The sequence below is a fragment of the Oncorhynchus mykiss genome, chromosome 11 (assembly GCF_013265735.2).
Source record: "Oncorhynchus mykiss isolate Arlee chromosome 11, USDA_OmykA_1.1, whole genome shotgun sequence".
NCBI lineage: Eukaryota > Metazoa > Chordata > Actinopteri > Salmoniformes > Salmonidae > Oncorhynchus > Oncorhynchus mykiss.
The window spans coordinates 65,703,533-65,722,077 of NC_048575.1; the positions used below are offsets into that span (position 1 = coordinate 65,703,533).

At 43.6% G+C, this 18,545-nt stretch overlaps 1 protein-coding gene across 5 annotated transcripts in view; it reads left to right on the plus strand.

The window, feature by feature from the left end:
* LOC110536245 (methylcytosine dioxygenase tet3) overlaps positions 1-18,545 on the plus strand; it is an 85,946-nt gene that overhangs the window by 26,844 nt on the left and 40,557 nt on the right. The gene's annotated exons all lie outside the window — the stretch shown is intronic.

The window sequence follows — 18,545 nt, forward strand, 5'->3', positions numbered from 1 at the left end:
GGAGGAAGAGGCTGTAGTGGCATGTGTTTAACTCTCACCCCTCTGCTGGCTACTCTCCCTCTCTGACTGGGAACTGTTTGTGTATAGTACTGTCATGAATCCTGCCAAACCATGATTATTACATGTCACAATTTAGAACGTATCCCTGTAGCTTTGTTTTGAGTTTTCATGATATTGGAGGCATGTCAGGTGTGTTGCTTGGAGTCATGTCTGGTGTGTTGCTTGGTGTCATGTTTGGTGTGTTGCTTGGAGCCATGTCTGGTGTGTTGCTTGGAGCCATGTCTAGTGTGTTGCTTAGAGTCATGTCTGGTGTGTTGCTTGGAGCCATGTCTGGTGTGTTGCTTGGGGCCATGTCTGGTGTGTTGCTTGGAGTCATGTCTGGTGTGTTGCTTGGGGCCATGTCTGGTGTGTTGCTTGGGGCCATGTCTGGTGTGTTGCTTGGGGCCATGTCTGGTGTGTTGCTTGGGGCCATGTCTGGTGTGTTGCTTGGGGCCATGTCTGGTGTGTTGCTTGGTGTCATGTCTGGTGTGTTGCTTGGTGTCATGTTTGGTGTGTTGCTTGGAGCCATGTCTGGTGTGTTGCTTGGAGCCATGTCTGGTGTGTTGCTTGGAGCCATGTCTGGTGTGTTGCTTGGAGCCATGTCTGGTGTGTTGCTTAGAGTCATGTCTGGTGTGTTGCTGCCAGCCATGTCTGGTGTGTTGCTTGGAGCCATGTCTGGTGTTGCTTGGAGACATGTCTGGTGTGTTGCTTGGCGCCATGTCTGGTGTGTTGCTTGGCGCCATGTCTGGTGTGTTGCTTGGAGTCATGTCTGGTGTGTTGCTTGGAGTCATGTCTGGTGTGTTGCTTGGGGTCATGTCTGGTGTGTTGCTTGGGGTCATGTCTGGTGTGTTGCTTGGGGTCATGTCTGGTGTGTTGCTTGGGGTCATGTCTGGTGTGTTGCTTGGAGTCATGTCTGGTGTGTTGCTTGGAGTCATGTCTGGTGTGTTGCTTGGAGTCATGTCTGGTGTGTTGCTTGGAGTCATGTCTGGTGTGTTGCTTGGAGCCATGTCTGGTGTGTTGCTTGGGGCCATGTCTGGTGTGTTGCTTGGGGCCATGTCTGGTGTGTTGCTTGGGGACATGTCTGGTGTGTTGCTTGGGGACATGTCTGGTGTGTTGCTTGGAGACATGTCTGGTGTGTTGCTTGGGGGCATGTCTGGTGTGTTGCTTGGGGACATGTCTGGTGTGTTGCTTGGGGACATGTCTGGTGTGTTGCTTGGGGACATGTCTGGTGTGTTGCTTGGGGACATGTCTGGTGTGTTGCTTGGGGACATGTCTGGTGTGTTGCTTGGGGACATGTCTGGTGTGTTGCTTGGGACATGTCTGGTGTGTTGCCTGGGGGCATGTCTGGTGTGTTGCCTGGGGGCATGTCTGGTGTGTTGCCTGGGGGCATGTCTGGTGTGTTGCTTGGGGGCATGTCTGGTGTGTTGCTTGGTGTCATGTCTGGTGTGTTGCTTGGGGGCATGTCTGGTGTGTTGCTTGGGGCCATGTCTGGTGTGTTGCTTGGGGGCATGTCTGGTGTGTTGCTTGGGGGCATGTCTGGTGTGTTGCTGGGTGTGATGTCTGGAAACGATTTAGACACATGGATACAATCTGCTAGGCTACAAGCTTGGTATATAGACGATACAATATGGCTTGAAAACGTTAGATATTTTACAACAGACGTCATGGTTATTGGATATGTATGGTATGTAGTGGTTGATGTAAAGCATGACAGAGCACAGGGATTGATGGTGTGTTCTCTGCAGTGCTACAGGCAAGGCGAGCGTTGGCCCTTTAAAACGGGCTACGCCTGACTTGAACATATGGGGAGCTAATCTTAGCCTGACTCCTGGGAGAGACAAGGCTGGCAAAATGCCACTGTGCAGGGGAAGGTTCTCTCTATTCTTTCGCTTTAACTCCCTCTATATATTTATATCTATCTCCTCTCTCTAACTCGCTCTAGCTCTCTCTCTCTCTCTAGCTCTCTCTCCCTTCTCTCTCTCTCTAGCTCTTTCTCCCTTCTCTCTCTCTAGCTCACTCTCCCTTCTCTCTCTCTCTCTAGCTCACTCTCCCTTCTCTCTCTCTCTCTAGCTCACTCTCCCTTTTCTCTCTCTCTCTAGCTCTCTCTCTCCCTTCTCTCTCTCTCTCTAGCACTCTCCCTTCAGCTCTCTCTCCCTTCTCTCTCTCTAGCTCTCTCTCCCTTCTCTCTCTAGCTCACTCTCCCTTCTCTCTCTAGCTCTCTCCCACCCACCTCTCTCTCTCTAGTTCTCTTACCCACCTCTCTCTCTCTAGTTCTCTCACCCACCTCTCTCTCTCTAGTTCTCTCACCCACCTCTCTCTCTCTAGTTCTCTCACCCACCTCTCTCTCTAGTTCTCTCACCCACCTCTCTCTCTCTAGTTATCTCACCCACCTCTCTCTCTCTCTCTCTCTAGTTCTCTCACCCACTTCTCTCTCTAGTTCTCTCACCCACCTCTCTCTCTCTCTCTCTAGTTCTTTCACCCACCTCTCTCTCTCTCTCTCTCTCTCTCTAGTTCTCTCACCCACCTCTCTCTCTAGTTCTCTCACCCACCTCTCTCTCTCTAGTTCTCTCACCCACCTCTCTCTCTCTCTCTCTCTCTAGTTCTCTCACCCACCTCTCTCTCTCTAGTTCTCTCACCCACCTCTCTCTCTCTCTCTCTAGTTCTTTCACCCACCTCTCTCTCTCTCTCTAGTTCTCTCACCCACCTCTCTCTCTAGTTCTCTCACCCACCTCTCTCTCTCTCTCTCTCTCTCTAGTTCTCTCACCCACATCTCTCTCTCTAGTTCTCTCACCCACCTCTCTCTCTCTCTCTAGTTCTCTCACCCACCTCTCTCTCTCTAGTTCTCTCACCCACCTCTCTCTCTCTCTCTCTCTCTCTCTCTCTCTCTCTCTCTCATTGGTGTTAGATTGTTGCACCATAGTTGTATTATTTTTTTGTATTTTCCTTCACTGTACTGCTGTAGCCTACTGATTGTTGTCTGTCTGTCTTTGATGCATGGGTCTTGGTCAGATTCCTACCCAAAGTAATCCAACTGAAAGAAGGTGCTATTGTGAGATTTAAACAGTATGACTTCATCTAACTACAGTGACATCATCTGCTATCCATTCCACTGTTTGTCAAATACAGTATTTGAACCATTTGTGAGGGTATTATTTCCTCCTTTTGTTCACTACGTTAAACCCTTTCACCCTTTCTTCCCCCCATCTCTCTACCCTCTTCCCCTCTTCCCTCCACCCATTCCTTGCCTCCTCATATTTCCCTCTATTTTCCATTCAGTCCCAAGTCTTTCCCACAAAGACCACTCTTTTAAAAACACTATTCCTTCTTCATTTTCCTCCCCCTCTCTTGGTGCTGGAGTGTTTTTGGTGACTCCACCCTGGCCTCTCCCTCCCCTCTCCTTCCTCATGCCTCCTCTCCTCCTCTCTCCCTTTCTGAGGAGTGGTGGAGTGGGGCAGGCAGGCAGACCTCACACCCCCAGGTGGGCTGTGTGCGCGCGTGCTGACTTGCACATGCCTCGTGTCAGGGAGGGCGGATGGATAACCTAACCTCAGGTGGATAACCTACACCGCCACCATACGTCTCTCTGTGTCCCCCTCTCTGTGTCCCTCTCTCTGTGTCCCCCTCTCTGTGTCCCTCTCTCTGTGTCCCCCTCTCTGTGTCCCCCTCTCTGTGTCCCCCTCTCTGTGTCCCCCTATGTGTTTCTCTCTGCCCAATTCTGTTCCTGCCCAGAGCCGAGTAGGAGCCCACAGGTCAGGGACAACACAGAGTAGGAGCCCACAGGTCAGGGACAACACAGAGTAGGAGCCCACAGGTCAGGGACCACACAGAGTAGGAGCCCACAGGTCAGGGACAACACAGAGTAGGAGCCCACAGGTCAGGGACAACACAGAGTAGGAGCCCACAGGTCAGGGACAACACAGAGTAGGAGCCCACAGGTCAGGGACAACACAGAGTAGGGGAAAAACAGAATTAGTGAGCAGAAAGATGGATGAGGATAGATTCTCAGATATTTTTGTTATTCCTGTTTTCTATGCTACACTTTCAGTCCCACTCAGCATTCATCCTCACCGATGCACCCACTGACCCTCTGTCATTGTGTATGTATGCGTGAGAGCACAATCCAATGTGTTACACCAGCCAGCCAGCCAGCCTGTACTCTGCAGTATTCACTCTTCTGTGTACAGATAGAGGAACAATCCTCTAAATGTTCATTTGCGTGTGTTCCCCTGTTTATGTGACCGTTAGTGTGTTTGCCTGTGTGTGTTTCTCAGCCTGTGTGCTTATGCATGTCTGTGTGTGTGTGTGTGTCACATGGAGCATGTGTGTCAGAACTGATGACCTTGATGGTATGAGGCTGGAGGGGAGGAGGGTGTGTAATGTGGTAATGTGGGTCAGAACAGATGACCTTGATGGTATGAGGCTGGAGGGGAGGAGGGTGTGTAATGTGGTAATGTGGGTCGGAACAGATGACCTTGATGGTATGAGGCTGGAGGGGAGGAGGGTGTGTAATGTGGTAATGTGGGTCAGAACAGATGACCTTGATGGTATGAGGCTGGAGGGGAGGAGGGTGTGTAATGTGGGTCAGAACAGATGACCTTGATGGTATGAGGCTGGAGGGGAGGAGGGTGTGTAATGTGGTAATGTGGGTCAGAACAGATGACCTTGATGGTATGAGGCTGGAGGGGAGGAGGGTGTGTAATGTGGTAATGTGGGTCAGAACAGATGACCTTGATGGTATGAGGCTGGAGGGGAGGAGGGTGTGTAATGTGGTAATGTGGGTAGGAACAGATGACCTTGATGGTATGAGGCTGGAGGGGAGGAGGGTGTGTAATTTGGGTCAGAACAGATGACCTTGATGGTATGAGGCTGGAGGGGAGGAGGGTGTGTAATGTGGTAATGTGGGTCAGAACAGATGACCTTGATGGTATGAGGCTGGAGGGGAGGAGGGTGTGTAATGTGGGTCAGAACAGATGACCTTGATGGTATGAGGCTGAAGGGGAGGAGGGTGTGTAATGTGGTAATGTGGGTCAGAACAGATGACCTTGATGGTATGAGGCTGGAGGGGAGGAGGGTGTGTAATGTGGTAATGTGGGTCAGAACAGATGACCTTGATGGTATGAGGCTGAAGGGGAGGAGGGTGTGTAATGTGGTAATGTGGGTCAGAACAGATGACCTTGATGGTATGAGGCTGGAGGGGAGGAGGGTGTGTAATGTGGGTCAGGGACTGACGGGAAGACATCAGAGTGGGGGTTGGACCCTGCTCTGTCAGGAACACAGAGCAATGATCTGATTTGGGTGTCTGGACTCTGTCATCTATTGATGACCTAGGCTGTGTTCCTCCAGAAGAAGATATGCACTGTATACTGCATAGTCCTCTGCTGTTAGAGAAGATGGGACCTGAATGGAAGACACAGTGGTTGTTCTGACACAAGCCTCCCTACACATGAGGGGAGAGGGTTGCATGTGGTTGCATCATCCGCTAGGACTACCTGATGTCTTACACCTGCCATCTTCTACACTGAGAGCTGGGTTCCTCTGTACCCTGTAGAAATAAATCATATGCTCTGTTTTTCATGTTTTGTCATTTACATCATTGAGATTCACCCCACCTGTCTTGATCAGTGGAGGCTGGTGGGAGGAGCTGTAGGAGAATGGGCTCATTGTAATGGCTGAAATGGAACGGTATCAAACACATCAAGCATATGGAAACCATGTTTGACTCCGTTCCGATTATTCCATTCCGGCCAGTTCAATGAGCCCATCCTCCTACAGCTCCTCCCACCAGCCTCCACTGGTCTTGGTAAAGTAGGTACATACATGTGTTGGTGTGTGTGTGTGTGTTAGAAGATGAGTCAGACTAGTAGTCATGGTAAAAATGTGAACACAGCTGCACTTCTCTATACTGTCAGCACTCCTACAAGGCCAATACTCTGCTCTGTGCATGTGTGTGTGGAAGAGTGAGAGACGGAGATGGAGGAGTTGAGATGTTGAATCACACCTCCTGATGATTGTCTAAGTTAATTTCATTTCTGAGATACCACATACCACGCACCTCATGTTCAAATAGAGTACTCCTACTGTACGTGTTGAATTGTCCGTCTGTTTATGGAATCATCACATTCTCCTTCTTTAGGTGTCCCTCATCAAACAGCACCTGTGTTGTTATTATTCACTACGTCTGTTTATGGAATCATCACATTCTCCTTCTTTAGGTGTCCCTCATCAAACAGCACCTGTGTTGTTATTATTCACTACGTCTGTTTATGGAATCATCACATTCTCCTTCTTTAGGTGTCCCTCATCAAACAGCACCTGTGTTGTTATTATTCACTACGTCTGTTTATGGAATCATCACATTCTCCTTCTTTAGGTGTCCCTCATCAAACAGCACCTGTGTTGTTATTATTCACTACGTCTGTTTATGGAATCATCACATTCTCCTTCTTTAGGTGTCCCTCATCAAACAGCACCTGTGTTGTTATTATTCACTACGTCTGTTTATGGAATCATCACATTCTCCTTCTTTAGGTGTCCCTCATCAAACAGCACCTGTGTTGTTATTATTCACTACGTCTGTTTATGGAATCATCACATTCTCCTTCTTTAGGTGTCCCTCATCAAACAGCACCTGTGTTGTTATTATTCACTATGTCAGTTTATCAGTTGTTGCTATGGAACAACCCTGTATTGTTTTGAGAGCAGAGCACTCACTTTTCTATGAAGTCGTCTGTGGTAGTTGTGTGCTTTGTGGTTAGAGAGTAAACCAGGTTGTTATGTCTGTTAGGGCTTTAGGAGAACACAGAGTGCCTTCAGAAAGTATTCATACCCCTTGACTTATTCCACATTATGTTGTGTTACAGCCTGAAATCAAAATGGATTATATTGATATTTTTTTCTCACTCATCTAATACTCTGCATGCCAGTCTATCTTGTTGAAGAGTTAAGGAAAGACTGACTGCGTCACTTCTTGTTTTGCTAAGAAACTACAAATTGTTTGCATAGTCAACTTACACACAGCACTGACACACACACTTACCCCACCAGACATGCCACCAGGGGTCTTTTCACAGTCCCCAGGTCCAGAACATATTCAAGGAAACGTACAGTATTATACAGAGACATGAGTGAATGGAACTCCCTTCCATCTTATATACAGTATTATACAGAGACATGAGTAAATGGAACTCCCTTCCATCTTATATACAGTATTATACAGAGACATGAGTAAATGGAACTCCCTTCCATCTTATATACAGTATTATACAGAGACATGAGTAAATGGAACTCCCTTCCATCTTATATACAGTATTATACAGAGACATGAGTGAATGGAACTCCCTTCCATCTTATATACAGTATTATACAGAGACATGAGTAAATGGAACTTCCATCTTATATACAGTATTATACAGAGACATGAGTGAATGGAACTCCCTTCCATCTTATATACAGTATTATACAGAGACATGAGTGAATGGAACTCCCTTCCATCTTATATACAGTATTATACAGAGACATGAGTGAATGGAACTCCCTTCCATCTTATATACAGTATTATACAGAGACATGAGTAAATGGAACTCCCTTCCATCTTATATACAGTATTATACAGAGACATGAGTGAATGGAACTCCCTTCCATCTTATATACAGTATTATACAGAGACATGAGTGAATGGAACTTCCATCTTATATACAGTATTATACAGAGACATGAGTAAATGGAACTCCCTTCCATCTTATATACAGTATTATACAGAGACATGAGTGCATGGAACTTCCATCTTATATACAGTATTATACAGAGACATGAGTGCATGGAACTCCCTTCCATCTTATATACAGTATTATACAGAGACATGAGTGAATGGAACTCCCTTCCATCTTATATACAGTATTATACAGAGACATTAGTAAATGGAACTCCCTTCCATCTTATATACAGTATTATACAGAGACATGAGTAAATGGAACTCCCTTCCATCTTATATACAGTATTATATAGAGACATGAGTGAATGGAACTCCCTTCCATCTTATATACAGTATTATACAGAGACATGAGTAAATGGAACTCCCTTCCATCTTAAATACAGTATTATACAGAGACATGAGTAAATGGAACTCCCATCTTATATACAGTATTATACAGAGACATGAGTGAATGGAACTCCCTTCTATCTTATATACAGTATTATACAGAGACATGAGTGAATGGAACTCCCTTCCATCTTATATACAGTATTATACAGAGACATGAGTGCATGGAACTCCCTTCCATCTTATATACAGTATTATACAGAGACATGAGTGAATGGAACTCCCTTCCATCTTATATACAGTATTATACAGAGACATGAGTAAATGGAACTCCCTTCCATCTTATATACAGTATTATACAGAGACATGAGTGAATGGAACTCCCTTCCATCTTATACAGTATTATACAGAGACATGAGTAAATGGAACTCCCTTCCATCTTATATACAGTATTATACAGAGACATGAGTAAATGGAACTCCCTTCCATCTTATATACAGTATTAAACAGAGACATGAGTGCATGGAACTCCCTTCCATCTTATATACAGTATTATACAGAGACATGAGTGAATGGAACTCCCTTCCATCTTATATACAGTATTATACAGAGACATGAGTGCATGGAACTCCCTTCCATCTTATATACAGTATTATACAGAGACATGAGTAAATGGAACTCCCATCTTATATACAGTATTATACAGAGACATGAGTGCATGGAACTCCCTTCCATCTTATATACAGTATTATACAGAGACATGAGTGAATGGAACTCCCTTCCATCTTATATACAGTATTATACAGAGACATGAGTGAATGGAACTCCCTTCTATCTTATATACAGTATTATACAGAGACATGAGTAAATGGAACTCCCTTCCATCTTATATACAGTATTATACAGAGACATGAGTGCATGGAACTCCCTTCCATCTTATATACAGTATTATACAGAGACATGAGTAAATGGAACTCCCTTCCATCTTATACAGTATTATACAGAGACATGAGTAAATGGAACTCCCTTCCATCTTATATACAGTATTATACAGAGACATTAGTAAATGGAACTCCCTTCTATCTTATATACAGTATTATACAGAGACATGAGTGCATGGAACTCCCTTCCATCTTATATACAGTATTATACAGAGACATGAGTGAATGGAACTCCCTTCCATCTTATACAGTATTATACAGAGACATGAGTAAATGGAACTCCCTTCCATCTTATATACAGTATTATACAGAGACATGAGTGAATGGAACTCCCTTCCATCTTATACAGTATTATATAGAGACATGAGTAAATGGAACTCCCTTCCATCTTATATACAGTATTATACAGAGACATGAGTAAATGGAACTCCCTTCCATCTTATACAGTATTATACAGAGACATGAGTAAATGGAACTCCCTTCCATCTTATATACAGTATTATACAGAGACATTAGTAAATGGAACTCCCTTCTATCTTATATACAGTATTATACAGAGACATGAGTGCATGGAACTCCCTTCCATCTTATATACAGTATTATACAGAGACATGAGTGAATGGAACTCCCTTCCATCTTATACAGTATTATACAGAGACATGAGTAAATGGAACTCCCTTCCATCTTATATACAGTATTATACAGAGACATGAGTGAATGGAACTCCCTTCCATCTTATACAGTATTATATAGAGACATGAGTAAATGGAACTCCCTTCCATCTTATATACAGTATTATACAGAGACATGAGTAAATGGAACTCCCTTCCATCTTATATACAGTATTATACAGAGACATGAGTGCATGGAACTCCCATCCATCTTATATACAGTATTATACAGAGACATGAGTGCATGGAACTCCCTTCCATCTTATATACAGTATTATACAGAGACATGAGTGCATGGAACTCCCTTCCATCTTATATACAGTATTATACAGAGACATGAGTGCATGGAACTCCCTTCCATCTTATATACAGTATTAAACAGAGACATGAGTGAATGGAACTCCCTTCCATCTTATATACAGTATTATACAGAGACATGAGTAAATGGAACTCCCTTCCATCTTATATACAGTATTAAACAGAGACATGAGTAAATGGAACTCCCTTCCATCTTATATACAGTATTATACAGAGACATGAGTAAATGGAACTCCCTTCCATCTTATATACAGTATTAAACAGAGACATGAGTAAATGGAACTCCCTTCCATCTTATATACAGTATTATATAGAGACATGAGTGAATGGAACTCCCTTCCATCTTATATACAGTATTAAACAGAGACATGAGTAAATGGAACTCCCTTCCATCTTATATACAGTATTATATAGAGACATGAGTGAATGGAACTCCCTTCCATCTTATATACAGTATTATACAGAGACATGAGTGAATGGAACTCCCTTCCATCTTATATACAGTATTATACAGAGACATGAGTGAATGGAACTCCCTTCCATCTTATATACAGTATTATACAGAGACATGAGTGCATGGAACTCCCATCTTATATACAGTATTATACAGAGGCATGAGTGAATGGAACTCCCTTCCATCTTATATACAGTATTATACAGAGACATGAGTGAATGGAACTCCCTTCTATCTTATATACAGTATTATACAGAGACATGAGTAAATGGAACTCCCTTCCATCTTATATACAGTATTATACAGAGACATGAGTGCATGGAACTCCCTTCCATCTTATATACAGTATTATACAGAGACATGAGTAAATGGAACTCCCTTCCATCTCATACAGTATTATACAGAGACATGAGTAAATGGAACTCCCTTCCATCTTATATACAGTATTATACAGAGACATGAGTAAATGGAACTCCCTTCTATCTTATATACAGTATTATACAGAGACATGAGTAAATGGAACTTCCATCTTATATACAGTATTATACAGAGACATGAGTGCATGGAACTCCCATCTTATATACAGTATTATACAGAGACATGAGTAAATGGAACTCCCATCTTATATACAGTATTATACAGAAAAATTAGTAAATGGAACTTCCATCTTATATACAGTATTATACAGAGACATGAGTGAATGGAACTCCCTTCCATCTTATACAGTATTATACAGAGACATGAGTGCATGGAACTCCCTTCCATCTTATATACAGTATTATACAGAGACATGAGTAAATGGAACTTCCATCTTATATACAGTATTATACAGAGACATGAGTGAATGGAACTCCCTTCCATCTTATATACAGTATTATACAGAGACATGAGTGAATGGAACTCCCTTCCATCTTATATACAGTATTATACAGAGACATGAGTAAATGGAACTCCCATCTTATATACAGTATTATACAGAGACATGAGTAAATGGAACTTCCATCTTAAATACAGTATTATACAGAGACATGAGTGCATGGAACTCCCTTCCATCTTATATACAGTATTATACAGAGACATGAGTGAATGGAACTCCCTTCCATCTTATATACAGTATTATACAGAGACATGAGTAAATGGAACTCCCTTCCATCTTATATACAGTATTATACAGAGACATGAGTAAATGGAACTCCCTTCCATCTTATATACAGTATTATACAGAGACATGAGTAAATGGAACTTACATCTTATATACAGTATTATACAGAGACATGAGTAAATGGAACTCCCTTCCATCTTATATACAGTATTATACAGAGACATGAGTGAATGGAACTCCCTTCCATCTTAAATACAGTATTATACAGAGACATGAGTAAATGGAACTTCCATCTTATACAGCGCAAGTGAACAGCAAACCTGGTTTAAAAAACATAAATACAAAAATACATCACGGCACAACACCTCTCCCCCATGTGACCTACTTGGTGTGTATATGTACTGACATGTGACCTACTTGGTGTGTGTATGTACTGACATGTGACCTACTTGTTGTGTGTATGTACTGACATGTGACCTACTTGGTGTGTGTATGTACTGACATGTGACCTACTTGGTGTGTATGTACTGACATGTGACCTACTTGGTGTGTATGTACTGACATGTGACCTACTGGTTGTGTGTATGTACTGACATGTGACCTACTTGTTGTGTGTATGTACTGACATGTGACCTACTTGTTGTGTGTATGTACTGACATGTGACCTACTTGTTGTGTGTATGTACTGACATGTGACCTACTTGTTGTGTGTATGTACTGACATGTGACCTACTTGGTGTGTATGTACTGACATGTGACCTACTTGGTGTGTATGTACTGACATGTGACCTACTGGTTGTGTGTATGTACTGACATGTGACCTACTTGTTGTGTGTATGTACTGACATGTGACCTACTTGTTGTGTGTATGTACTGACATGTGACCTACTTGTTGTGTGTATGTACTGACATGTGACCTACTTGTTGTGTGTATGTACTGACATGTGACCTACTTGGTGTGTATGTACTGACATGTGACCTACTTGGTGTGTATGTACTGACATGTGACCTACTTGGTGTGTATGTACTGACATGTGACCTACTGGTTGTGTGTATGTACTGACATGTGACCTACTTGTTGTGTGTATGTACTGACATGTGACCTACTTGTTGTGTGTATGTACTGACATGTGACCTACTTGTTGTGTGTATGTACTGACATGTGACCTACTTGTTGTGTGTATGTACTGACATGTGACCTACTTGGTGTGTATGTACTGACATGTGACCTACTTGGTGTGTATGTACTGACATGTGACCTACTGGTTGTGTGTATGTACTGACATGTGACCTACTTGTTGTGTGTATGTACTGACATGTGACCTACTTGTTGTGTGTATGTACTGACATGTGACCTACTTGTTGTGTGTATGTACTGACATGTGACCTACTTGGTGTGTATGTACTGACATGTGACCTACTTGGTGTGTATGTACTGACATGTGACCTACTTGGTGTGTATGTACTGACATGTGACCTACTGGTTGTGTGTATGTACTGACATGTGACCTACTTGTTGTGTGTATGTACTGACATGTGACCTACTTGTTGTGTGTATGTACTGACATGTGACCTACTTGTTGTGTGTATGTACTGACATGTGACCTACTGGTTGTGTGTATGTACTGACATGTGACCTACTTGTCAGTACATACACACAACAAGTAGGTCACATGTCAGTACATACACACACCAAGTAGGTCACATGTCAGTACATACACACAACATGTGACCTACTTGGTGTGTGTATGTACTGACATGTGACCTACTTGGTGTGTATGTACTGACATGTGACCTACTTGGTGTGTGTATGTACTGACATGTGACCTACTTGGTGTGTATGTACTGACATGTGACCTACTTGTTGTGTGTATGTACTGACGTGTGACCTACTTGGTGTGTGTATGTACTGACATGTGACCTACTTGGTGTGTATGTACTGACATGTGACCTACTTGGTGTGTGTATGTACTGACATGTGACCTACTTGGTGTGTATGTACTGACATGTGACCTACTTGGTGTGTGTATGTACTGACATGTGACCTACTTGGTGTGTGTATGTACTGACATGTGACCTACTTGGTGTGTGTATGTACTGACATGTGACTTACTTGTTGTGTGTATGTACTGACATGTGACCTACTTGTTGTGTGTATGTACTGACATGTGACCTACTTGGTGTGTGTATGTACTGACATGTGACCTACTTGGTGTGTATGTACTGACATGTGACCTACTTGGTGTGTATGTACTGACATGTGACCTACTGGTTGTGTGTATGTACTGACATGTGACCTACTTGTTGTGTGTATGTACTGACATGTGACCTACTTGTTGTGTGTATGTACTGACATGTGACCTACTTGTTGTGTGTATGTACTGACATGTGACCTACTTGTTGTGTGTATGTACTGACATGTGACCTACTTGTTGTGTGTATGTACTGACATGTGACCTACTTGGTGTGTATGTACTGACATGTGACCTACTTGGTGTGTATGTACTGACATGTGACCTACTGGTTGTGTGTATGTACTGACATGTGACCTACTTGTTGTGTGTATGTACTGACATGTGACCTACTTGTTGTGTGTATGTACTGACATGTGACCTACTTGTTGTGTGTATGTACTGACATGTGACCTACTTGTTGTGTGTATGTACTGACATGTGACCTACTTGGTGTGTATGTACTGACATGTGACCTACTTGGTGTGTATGTACTGACATGTGACCTACTTGGTGTGTATGTACTGACATGTGACCTACTGGTTGTGTGTATGTACTGACATGTGACCTACTTGTTGTGTGTATGTACTGACATGTGACCTACTTGTTGTGTGTATGTACTGACATGTGACCTACTTGTTGTGTGTATGTACTGACATGTGACCTACTTGTTGTGTGTATGTACTGACATGTGACCTACTTGGTGTGTATGTACTGACATGTGACCTACTTGGTGTGTATGTACTGACATGTGACCTACTGGTTGTGTGTATGTACTGACATGTGACCTACTTGTTGTGTGTATGTACTGACATGTGACCTACTTGTTGTGTGTATGTACTGACATGTGACCTACTTGTTGTGTGTATGTACTGACATGTGACCTACTTGGTGTGTATGTACTGACATGTGACCTACTTGGTGTGTATGTACTGACATGTGACCTACTTGGTGTGTATGTACTGACATGTGACCTACTGGTTGTGTGTATGTACTGACATGTGACCTACTTGTTGTGTGTATGTACTGACATGTGACCTACTTGTTGTGTGTATGTACTGACATGTGACCTACTTGTTGTGTGTATGTACTGACATGTGACCTACTGGTTGTGTGTATGTACTGACATGTGACCTACTTGTCAGTACATACACACAACAAGTAGGTCACATGTCAGTACATACACACACCAAGTAGGTCACATGTCAGTACATACACACAACATGTGACCTACTTGGTGTGTGTATGTACTGACATGTGACCTACTTGGTGTGTATGTACTGACATGTGACCTACTTGGTGTGTGTATGTACTGACATGTGACCTACTTGGTGTGTATGTACTGACATGTGACCTACTTGTTGTGTGTATGTACTGACGTGTGACCTACTTGGTGTGTGTATGTACTGACATGTGACCTACTTGGTGTGTATGTACTGACATGTGACCTACTTGGTGTGTGTATGTACTGACATGTGACCTACTTGGTGTGTATGTACTGACATGTGACCTACTTGGTGTGTGTATGTACTGACATGTGACCTACTTGGTGTGTGTATGTACTGACATGTGACCTACTTGGTGTGTGTATGTACTGACATGTGACTTACTTGTTGTGTGTATGTACTGACATGTGACCTACTGGTTGTGTGTATGTACTGACATGTGACCTACTTGGTGTGTGTATGTACTGACATGTGACCTACTTGTTGTGTGTATGTACTGACATGTGACCTACTTGTTGTGTGTATGTACTGACATGTGACCTACTTGTTGTGTGTATGTACTGACATGTGACCTACTTGTGTGTATGTACTGACATGTGACCTACTTGTTGTGTGTATGTACTGACATGTGACCTACTTGTTGTGTGTATGTACTGACATGTGACCTACTTGTTGTGTGTATGTACTGACATGTGACCTACTTGTTGTGTGTATGTACTGACATGTGACCTACTTGGTGTGTGTATGTACTGACATGTATGTGTAACTGATAGATGCACACACACACTACATGTTAATGTTTTTAAATTCATGTCAATTGTAAAGTATTTTGTATTTTTCGTTATGTGTCAGACCCCAGTAAGACTAGCTGTCACCATTGGCTTCGACTAATGGGGATCCTAATAAATTAAAAATCATCTACACACAATACCCCATAATATTTCAACTGTGTTATTTAAATTTCACTTTGAAAAGAGTGGATGTTAGTTTGTCCCCATCCGACACATAAAGGGCTGGTTACGAGAAAGGGTACGAGGGTAAAATCACTGGGGAAGCTGGAGGGGAGGAGTGTGTTACTTTATGGGAAGCCTGGCTTCCCTTGGCATCCATGATTACGCACCACTGCTGAACACAGATTAAGTCTTGGACTAGTCTTGGATTAGAAACAAACTCAATGGAAATTCTAATCTGTGTCCAGAAAACAGCCCTTTATGGGTCCACAATACAGTCCGGACATGGCCGTCAACTGAAGTGACTCTGACGTACTGAGGTGACTACCAGGGCCAACAGGGCTCATCAGGGAGGTGGCGGTCTTGCCATACTAGATAAGTAGGTCTGTTGTCTGAGGTATGATGGCTGCTGGTCTGCTCTTCCCTGGCGGTCTATCACAAAACAGTAGCACTAACCTAAAAATACCTCAGGGTTACCGTAACAAACATTGATTATGTTTGCTTACTTTTTTGGGAAAGAAATTCATTTAAAAAACAGTATAGTTCTGACAGGAGAATTGGAGTGTAGACTGCTATTAGTAGATGCATTTGCTGTATATAGTGGCCAACTGGTTGCTTAAAAGCATCACGATTATTTAACCGAACTCCAACTGTCTATATGACATAGCGAGAACAGCTTTTTAGAAATAGGTTTGGCTAATCAAATTAATTTTGTGAATTCATATTCATGTTGTATTCAAGTGAAATAATGTAGCATTTCTGGTTCTAAAAACTGGCGAGTGGTACGCGGTGATACACAGTTTGCTTATTTTGTTGTTTTACATGCTCATCTGCTCACAACAAGAGAGTGTGTTATTCTAGAGAATGGAGAGGGTTAAGTTCGCTCTAAGCGCAAGAAATGCTGTGTCACTGTACTGGGGGAGAGAGCAAGCGTAGTCAGGAGGGTGGATGAATGAGTGTGTGTGTGTGATGGGGGAGGGGGGGGGGGGGTCTACACACTGTCATATGACACATCCACCCAGCCTGTGCGAGCGGGTGGGCAGGGTGGGAGCGAGGTTGTGAGATTCTGATGATGTAACAGCTATGTCATAACTACATGCTTTCACTAGCTCTTACGCCCACCTGCCCCCTCTCTCTCTCTCTCTCTCTCTCTCTCTCTCTCTCTCTCTCTCTCTCTCTCTCTCTCTCTCTCTCTCTCTCTCTCTCTCTCTCTCTCTCTCTCTCTCTCTCTCTCTCTCTCTCTCTCTCTCTCTCTCTCTCTCTCTCTCTCTCTCTCTCTCTCTCTCATTGGTGCTTCCTGGGCATGTGACATAACAAACTTCCCTTTACTAGGCACCGGCTTGGGTTGTGCCGTGTTTGTCTTTGGGTTGTGAGTGTGTGCCAGACAGCGCTGGTGGAGGACTGTGAACAACAGGGCCAGAGAGTAAAAGCCTCAAAGGGTTGGAGAGACACTGACTGCGATGAACCTGGAGCGAAGGAAAGCAAAGGAAGGGACGGAAACCGAACTAGTGAGAGAGAAAGCGGGAGCAAAAAAAGAGAGCGTGAAAGAGAGAGATCGAGGGAGAGGTTACTCAAGTTAATCCAGCAAGTGCGCAGCGCTCACATGCTCAGTGAGGGATAATAAGAGAACGATACTGCGCAGGAGCCGGCAAGGATCTCATCTGCATGGAGGAGAGAAGAGACGTCGGCCATGTTTTTTCCCCCTCTTCTGCCATAAATCCGATTCCAAACTTCTAGCAGTGCTGCTGAAGGAGAGAGTGAGGACAGAGAGAAGAGAAGGTGCAGAGAAGGGCGGTTAGAGGGGCAGCATGAACCAGTGGAGCGAGCCAGCGACGATGGTGCTAAAGCTGAGCAATGGTGAGGGGATAACGTTGGAAAAACATTGGAAGGACCGAGTGAGACTGAAAGACCAACCCGGCCGACTGGAAGGAGAGGCAAAGCAGCCACGCTATGGAGAAGGAGAGACGCCGGAATCGTTTCTGTCCTCTTAGGCTTTGTTGCAAATGATGTTGCTGTTTGTCGACGTCTCTAGTACCACCATGTCACTGCGGACGGTCTCTGTCAAGCGACAAGCCGCTCGATCTCTGTTCCCGCTTTCTTCTCGTATCCATGGTCTCCTCTCTTGCTAGAGCCGAAGTCACATGAATAAGACAACTTACTAGGTTGTTATGTGTGTGTGAGTGTTGCATTTCTGTAGCTCAACATCTCTCCTTACTCTCCCCTCTATGTTCCTCTCCTCTCTACTGTCTCTCTAGCTCCCTTTATCCCTGTGGTTAGTATCTTGCCAAACTGTCGTCGACCGCTGCTTGTCCTGTTCCCCAGCCTCTAGTCCTCTAGTCTTTATCCCTCTCTCTCAATCACATTCAATCCTCCATTCTCTTCGTCTTTCAAGTGTATGAATCAGGAAATGAAAGGCATTAGAAACGATTGAGTGTAAAACGCATTGGCACCTTTTTAAAGTAATCTCAAGCCATCGCTATCCTCTGGTATTTAGGAGACTCGCTGTGCACTGTCTCGCCTTCACAAGTTCTAGACTGCTCCTCTTCCCCCGGTATTACCTCGCAATGAGCGACAC